The sequence below is a fragment of the Arachis hypogaea genome, chromosome 2 (genome assembly GCF_003086295.3).
Source record: "Arachis hypogaea cultivar Tifrunner chromosome 2, arahy.Tifrunner.gnm2.J5K5, whole genome shotgun sequence".
Classification (NCBI taxonomy): domain Eukaryota; kingdom Viridiplantae; phylum Streptophyta; class Magnoliopsida; order Fabales; family Fabaceae; genus Arachis; species Arachis hypogaea.
In genome coordinates, this window is record NC_092037.1 from 93,491,817 (window position 1) to 93,500,777 (window position 8,961).

Here is an 8,961-nt window from a genome sequence, read left to right on the forward strand (position 1 = left end):
TAACCAATTTAAAAAATATAGATATAATTTTTAAAATTATTTTGTTAAATTAGTTAATCAAAATGTGATTATACTTTTTTTAACTGATTAACCACATTTTAATTTTTTAATATACACCTCTTAGAAACACTTTGTTTTGGTTTAATTTATACATAATATTGTATTATTTGATCATTTAAATGGATGATGTATATATGAAATTATAGATATTATAAATATTATATATATAAAATTATAAATGTTATACATACTTAAATACATGTGTAATAATTATGGATATTATAAATAGGTAAATAGGATGATGGACAACCTCTTTATGATACAAGTTCAAGAGTTGTTAAAATCTTTGGTTAAAGCGGTGAATGAATAGTTCTCTCCATTAAAAAACGTCTTGTAAGGGTACTATTAAAATTCATTTTTTTTAAAATATTAATTGTATATAAAGAAAAAATATAGAGAACCAAATATTTAAAGAAACAATAATTATGAGATATACATCCTTTGAACTAGCTATTTCTGTAATATTGAAAACTGGACTCAAATATATGTAAAGTCTTAAGAATCCAATTTAATTTGATGATTGAAAGTTATTTTTGTATTTTAAAATGGGCCATGTAACAAGTGTGAATTTAACTAATTTGGGTTAGTCGAGTAGTCATTGGTCCGCTTAAGTGAGTGTCGAGAGTTCGAACAAATCCTTAAATGGAGTTTTAATTCGCGATAGATTAATTTTTGACCTATTGAGTTGGAAAATACTGTCGGCAACAAAAAAAAAGTGTGAATTCCAGCCCAGACAGTTTTATTTTATTTCTGTTTGTATAAGAAAAAACGCTACCCTTCTTTTCTATTTTCATTATCATTATCATTTTCAAAGATTGAGATGTCATATACTTGCCCCAAGAATAACTATGATTAGGCAGTTAACTATCATCTCAGATATGAATCCTTTTGAAGAAGTTTCTTTTTGATCAATTATGAGATCAATGACAACAGAGATGGAACTCCAGAGACATAATTAAGAGCTGCTCTCATAGTCATGGCTACCACTTCATGTTCAAATATGCAAGCCATGAGACATTGGGAACAGAAGCTTTAGAGACTGATGTGGATTCATGAAGTTGAAGACAGTGAAGGAAGTGTTTCATGAGCATGAGATACAGAAGAAGATGGAATTTGAGAAGAGTAAGTGTTGTTAATTTGAGTTTAATAAACATTCTGCCACTTCATAATAGCAGCTTATTTAACTCTGTTCATGAGCAGTGGATTATGCATTCTCAATATTAGTCTTTATTTGAAAGGAATAACGGATACACAATGAATATAGCAGCTTATTTAACTCTGATTGGTGCTGCTCAAGGTTTGAGATTTCAATTTTTGTCCTTCACATGAGAGAAGGTACATATACTCTGCTTAACCTTAGTATTTGCATGCTAATCTATTAATATTGTTTTTGAAATACTTAAAAGCCCAAATGCTAACTTGCTCATAGGTTGTGTAGCCATGAATGCACCAATGGAATAAGCTTATCCGCACCTCCAAGAAACAAAGCTTCAGATGTGGCTTGTGTTATTAGCTCTCATTTTTACTTGAATTCATCCTTTGCACTGTGAGGTTTGTCTTAGAGTTGAGATTATGATTACCTGTCATAATCGTGGAACATAAATTAGTAGAATTTAGAACTGTTTAGTAGGATTGGGACACAAGGTTGAAGTTGATCTCCTTGCTCCATGTTAGCTTCTTCACCACAGTAGGATGTATGTATCTACCAGAGAGGCAGAGACTCTAATATTCAAATCAGTAATAATTTAAGAGGTAAAAGAATTAGGGTGAGATAAAATACTTTTTAACATATGTTAACCACTTTATTTATTTATAATGTTTTAAAAGAAAAATTTAGGAAGGATTTAAATAAGTCCACGTGTAGGATATCCGCGGGGATTTACCCGTCACGGGGCGGATATGGGGACGATTTTGTACCCGCGGGGACGGGGGACGGGGCCCCGTATATTAAACGGGGCGGGGGCGGGGATAGAGGTCCCCGCCCCGTGGAGACCCGTTTAAACTCCGTTTATGTAAAAAGACTAGAATACCCCATTTGTGTGTACTATGATTTTGTTAAGCATTTGTTATAATTATTGAATTAAGTTAAATATAATTTATATGATTATAATTAAGCATTTGTTATCATTTTCATTATCTTTGTTTGCTTTTTCTATTATAATTACTGTGATTTGGATAAACATTTGTTATAATTATTCTAAAATTTTTATTATTTTACTGATTTTGAATTTTTGGTTAAGCATTTGAGTGCTATACATGTAATTCATAATATTGAAGTAGATATTGATGTAAGTAAAATACTAAATTATATACAATACACTATTTTTTAAATTTTTTTCTAATTTTTTTCAATTTTTATTATTTTTTTATAAAAATCCGCGGATATCCGCGGAGACCCGGGTCCCCGGCGGATATGGGGCCCCCGTTACTCGTCACGGGGATGGGGCGGGGACGGGGACGAATAATGGAGGCGGGGGCGGGGGGCGGGGGGCATGTCCCCGCCCCCATGGGGACCCGTTGCCATCCCTATCCACGTGGGATAGACACAAAATCCTACATAAATATAATCTAAATTACGTTTTTTATCAACTAACATGTCTAAAAAAAATTCATTTTTGGGTCAGGCAGACCCAATATGGGAGTTAGACCATAACATCGCTTCCACTCGGGAACCTATCTATTCTTGAATGTCTATCTTTCATAGTCAAGTATATGCTACAACTATGTTCACACGCATTCAAGTTATATGCTACCTGTGAAAATTTATTCTATTTTTATGTTCCACAAAATATGGTACCTGTAACTAAATTGGATTGATCTAATCATTAGTTCACTAATCCATTTAAAAATACTGGGAATTTGTACATAAAATTTAGTACCGTAATAGATTAGTCTTTAGTTTATTAAGTTGAAAAATTTAATAAAAAACAAAAAAAAAGAAATATGCTGCCAGTATTAATATTTTGTCATGTTCCACAACTCTTTTTAAGCAGTAATATTAGATAAAAAAAAACAGGCAGAACTTACTTTATTTAGTATTTATTAATTATTGTAATAATTAATTAATATTAAATAAAATAAATTATGATTATTTTTAGCTAATTTTCTTTGATTATCAAACATTTTCGTTTCTTTTAAGTACCCTGTAGTTTGTACTTTGTACAAATGAGCACCATGCGTAAGTGATTCTTTAATTAATGATTTTAAAATGTAGATAATTATTTTTGGATACTCATTAATAACAATATTTCCTAATAAGTTTAAAGCTTTCCTAATGCAAAGTTCGTCCTTTTCTTTTTTTTTGTTTTGACCCCAAAAAAATGGATCATAGCTTAATAAGAAAGAAGATCAAAACAGAAAAAAAGTTAGCTACGTGAGTAAAGTACATAAATTAAATACAGATCAGAACATGGGTTACATGGTTAACGTGGTTCGGCCAGAAATAAAATAAAATAAAATAATTTAGTTAATTTAATTTAGTCATTATCTTATGATACGGAAGTTTTGAACTTTTTGAGAACCCATATATAGGAGTTATTATTGGGACAAAACTGAGGTTGGTAATAATATAAGGAAATAAAACCAGATCATATGATCTCAAGTGATTTATAGTAAATACCGGAAATCAAGTTAGTCCTTTAATAATATATATTTTTTTTTCTGTGGAGATTATTTTTATTTTAATATTAAAATAGTTTGCGTGTATTAATAAAGATAAAAACATCTATGCCTAACATAATACATTAAAAAGCACTCACTTTTTCTTTCTTAAAATTCTTGATGTCTTGCTCCATCACCACTACTCATATGCATGTAGTTTCATGTGCTCAAATGTTAGTGTCGATTTCTACATTCTTTCATTATAAAATGTGTACCTATGTGTACCGTGTAAGTTATTGAAAACGTATATATCAACAAAATTCATATGTACAAGGAAAAATTCTTATTACTACATAAATATATTTACACTAGTACTAAGTGTTTTCTATTAATGCTTTTATTTATTTTTGTTATAATTTTAACCATTTCCGCACACTAAATGACATAAATTGAGAAGAAAGAATGGTTGAAAGAATAGATATTCCCTCTATTTCAAAGTAATTATTGTTTTAATTTTATTTTATATATTAAAACAATTAATATATCTAAACCTATTTTATATTTAATATATATATTAACTTTTTTATATACCCAACAAAAAGATAAAACGGTAATTGTTTTAAAACAAATAGAATAATTAGTAAAGCATTTTTTAGATTATGAAGTTACATAAAAGATATTAAAGCATCTAGGACAATTTAATTTAGAGAAAATTTTAAGATACAACATTGCAGAGGCAATATTGTAACTGATATTTAACACAGAAAATAACTAAAATTTTTAAAAGTGAAAACATTTAATATTTAATTAGAAGAACTATCCAAAATTTTAAATTTAATAAAAATTTATCTTTAAAGCACTTCATAATAAATTTATTTAACAAATTATAATATTGGCTAAAATTGACTCCTATAGTATTAGTTTCTTATTAACAATACTCTTTAATTTATGCATAGTCTTACTTTTCATCATGAATTCATGATATTTAATTTAATTTAAGTTCTTAGGCTCAGTAAATTAAGGTGATTTTCCCATGTTGAAAATAAGTCGTAATTTTCAATATCATGCAAGTTTAAATATCCTATCCTTCTAGAGCATTTTTTTCTTCTCTTTTTTATTTAAAGCAAGGAGGCCTTCTCTAAGATGTGAGTACATAAACCGTTCAAAATCATTGTCATTGCAACTGATGACCGTACAACACAAAATTTTTTAACAAAAAAAAAGGCAAATATTTGTAAGCTAAGTATGAAGAAGGATTATTACCTAAATATTTTTTTATTAGTTTAACGTTGATAATAATTAATTATAATAGGAATACATAAAAATTAAATCAAATAAATCATAAAATATATTTTTTAAATAATCTGTTTTTATCCCTTTGAAATTTTTAAATAAAAAAATTTCTTTGAACAAAACTGACAATAAATCAGGACCATACTAAAACTAAAAGTTCGATAGCAAAAGCTACAAAAGTAGTTCTATTAGCGCGGAATCTATTAAATCTTTATCGTCTTCTTCAGGCTTACGTTTAGCTCTCATTTTATTAATTCAAATCTCCAAATTCTGAAATTTTTTATTATCATCACCGTAAACAATTATACCAATTTCCTTCCCGCGCATGGTAATGTTAAGGTTTAAGGGACTAACAATGGAGCGTTTCTGAAACCTTAGGAATCAAGAATTCCAATCTTACCGGCTGAAGAGAGTTCTTAGAGTGTTTCTGGGCCTACTTACTCTCGTCGATGGCAATCATCCGCGAACGCTCTCGGCCAGGCGTTCATGCCCGGAGCGAGTACGAGAGTCTCGGGTAAGAAGAAAAAGCATGGGGCAAGATTCAGAGGCCTTTAGTGGTTTCTGTTGTAGCCGTTATTGTTGTCACAATCTTCGTTTGCACCGTTATCAGCTTGAGAATTCTGTTTTCCAGTAGCTTCAGACGTGGGAGATAGGCACAATAAAAAAGCAATTTTGGATTTTATTACTAGCACTTTCTACCTTACAGACTGGAAATTCTGTGGCTGGCATTGTCGTGGCATTTTCTTCTCCAACAAGACATTGATGCTTGAAGGTGTTTGAAAATAAATTATTGCTCTTCAAGACGGGGTGGTGGGCTATGCCTATCCATTTTGAATATTATCTTCGCTATCCTTTTCGGTCTTCTTGTCTTATTTCTTGGTTCAAGTCTCTTTGACATTGGTGAGCAACTGCTCTACACCTCTATTTTGGTACTTTGTAATTTTATTATGGAGACTGGTTATTCTATGTACAGTGGCACTGCCTTAATCAAGGGTTAAAAGTAAGGATGGGTTCATCCCTTCTTTCCTCTAACGAAGAAGATGAGCCTTGAATTTATGAAGAGGCACCTCATTTAACACGCACAAATTCAAACAGGCAAAGATTCGGGAGTGGTTGACATCATCCTTTCTAACCTTGGGAACTGGGATGGGAATAGAAAAAAACAAAAAATTGCAAATGTTTTATTAAAGGGGTATAAATCCTTTGAACCAGGATCTCATCATCTGGTTCATAATCTGTGTAGTTTAGTGTGTGAATGATTAGGCTTTTACTTGTAAGTTGGTAAAGCATTTCACTCGGTTAGAATTAACTCAATCTACTCTATTGACAATTTGATTGATTAATTAAAAAAAATAGTTTATAATTAAAATGATGTACTTTTTATGTACTCCTATTATAATTAATTATTATCAATATTAAACTAATAAAAAAATAATCTACATCACAAAAAAAATATAACAATATTGTTTGTAGAGACATATAATAGATTTTATATATATTAATTTTTTTCTATTAATACAATATTAATATATTACGGGGATATCTCAATATCCCACATCTTAATTCTCTCTTGTAACTATAGTTTTCCTATTTTCAACTTATAGAACACTAGATTACATGATGGATATGGATAAATATCTCACTGTTATATCCACATCTTTATTCTCTATATAGGGATTGGATCATTAAGCAACTTATTTATATTTCCAGTGCTAGTTGTTGCTCCCACAAACAGCGCAGCAATAATATATAGCTCACAAGCGAGGATGCTCACTTAATTAATCCTGCAATACACAATAATCATAGTGATCTTAAGGTTAATATATTACAATATACATAATATTATTATAATAAAAATTATTAGGTTCACACTTTTACTAAATAAATGACATGAATAATTATATATATTCTTTAGATAATACTCCTATTCTATTTGGTACATTATTTATAACTCACTTTAAATTTACACTAAAAGATATTTTTTACAAGGAAAAAAATGCTGTAAATATCACTTTAATTTCCCTAATAAATTATTTTTTACAATAAAAAAGGTTATTGTATATTGATGTATTAGAATTTGTTGTCAAAAATCATTATAATTTTTTTATTTATTGCCAAATATTTATATTTTTCATCAAAATTATTGTTAAATTATACTCAATGACAATAATTTTTTTATTGCAAAAAATTTAAATTTTCTGAAAACCAAACTAAGTAACTATTATGATATCTTTGGAACAACATGATAAATATTCCAATTACGTGTTAAATATACCATTAGTTAAAGTGTGAATAATAAAATCTGGTCGAAGCAATTGTGACAAAATGATGCTTACATATAAGAACTACTAATATATGCAAGCCAATTACACATTAGAGTTGTATGCATATATAAAGTTTTATTCTATTAAATAATATTCGCTATATGATCAAACCACATCATCAAATCCTATTATATATACGATGTCTACATATAATAAAATTATTTATTCTAAAAATTTAAATTAATAAAAAAATATAATATTGATGATTATATTTCTAACACCGTATGTATATAATTAAGATGAAAATTAATGTAGAGTAGTGTTTGTATTACCTGTTGCAATCAATAGAGGGAGATAACTTGTAGGGCAAGTTAACTCCACACTTTGCAGGGAGCCCAGCAAGCTTGTGAATGTTTAACTTCTTAATGCTATGAGCAGTGGTTTTGATGCACTTGCAAACAGATCTACGATCTTGTGTGGTCTTGGATTGGCTCTTCACCTTCTTGATCCCATTACAACATGCTCCAGGGACATTATTGTCAATTCCAGTAACGTATCGAATGCATGGTGACAAAGCATCTTGAACATTCCCACATGATGGACCAGCTTGGGCAAGTGAAATTAGATCCATAATCATGCACATCATCATCATCATCATGGCCATGCATGCTACCTTAGGGAAAATTGACCTTGCCATATTACTAATATTAGGGACAAACTTTGTTGAGGGAAAATGCTAAGGGGGTTTTTGGTTAATGTGTTAATTAGTTTTGTGATATGATATGGAGATTAATGATCCAAGATGGGTTATTTATAGGTAATGCAACATAATATGTGCCCGCACTTTCTTTTCCCTCACGATTTCTAACAAAAATAGCGACACTAACCATATCTTAATACACTATATGTAATTAATTAAAATGAGACAAGAAAATATAAAGAATTAATTTTTAGTTAGTCAATATTAATTAATTTTATTTTAGAATTTATATTAAAAGTTTATGGTTTACAATCTAAAATTAAATTTATTAAAACAAAATATATATGCTTCTAAACATATTTTTCTAGCCAGATAGTTATAAAATTGCTTATTCCAAACAAATTTTCTAACTAAAAGTAGTTACTTTTCTTTATACATTTTATATAGGCCCTTATTTTTGTTTATCGTATACTAATTCTTTTTTAATTTTCGGTCTACAAAATTTGAATATTAGACTTTTGATTGTATAAAATATCATATCATGCAACTACATGTATATTTCTAAATTTTTCATTGATAAACAAAAATACATAAATAATTATACATCTAACACAATTTTTATTTTTAAACGTTATTTACACGTAATTGGCTTCTCTAATTTCCTTTCATCCTAAAGTTAATTAGGTCCAAATACGTGAAATGTGTATTTGTATGTGGGCCTCTGAGTGTAGTATCCAAATGGCAACATGCATAAATGTTATATCAACGAAATAAATGTCAACACACTTTACATAGGGAAGAAAATGCTGACAGAAATTAGAAAGTAGGTCTATAGAAAATAACTTGAGCCTAATTACGAAGACAAAGTAAATGCATATTAAGATTAATTTACTTTATACTCCATTGTCTATAAAATAATTTTTAAATCAGCAATTATTTAATCTGTTGTAATAAGAGTGTTTTTACTGGAAATAATTATCATTAATAATTAAGTTTATATGGTTGTGTTTGTTTATAGAAATGGTACATTGAGATTGGGACACA

General features: G+C 29.0%; 1 long non-coding RNA gene and 1 pseudogene across 1 annotated transcript; one reads left to right on the plus strand and one right to left on the minus strand.

Moving 5' to 3' along the window:
• Nucleotides 1-5,402: 5,402 nt before the first annotated feature.
• LOC112728420 (uncharacterized) lies at nucleotides 5,403-6,070 on the plus strand (annotated as a pseudogene).
• Nucleotides 6,071-6,416: 346 nt separating this feature from the next.
• LOC112720057 (uncharacterized) lies at nucleotides 6,417-8,059 on the minus strand. Its single transcript, XR_011869625.1, has 2 exons — nucleotides 7,550-8,059; nucleotides 6,417-6,737 (listed from the first exon to the last, which is right to left on the minus strand). It is a non-coding gene; the product is annotated as an uncharacterized lncRNA (long non-coding RNA).
• Between the last annotated feature and the right edge of the window lie 902 nt (nucleotides 8,060-8,961).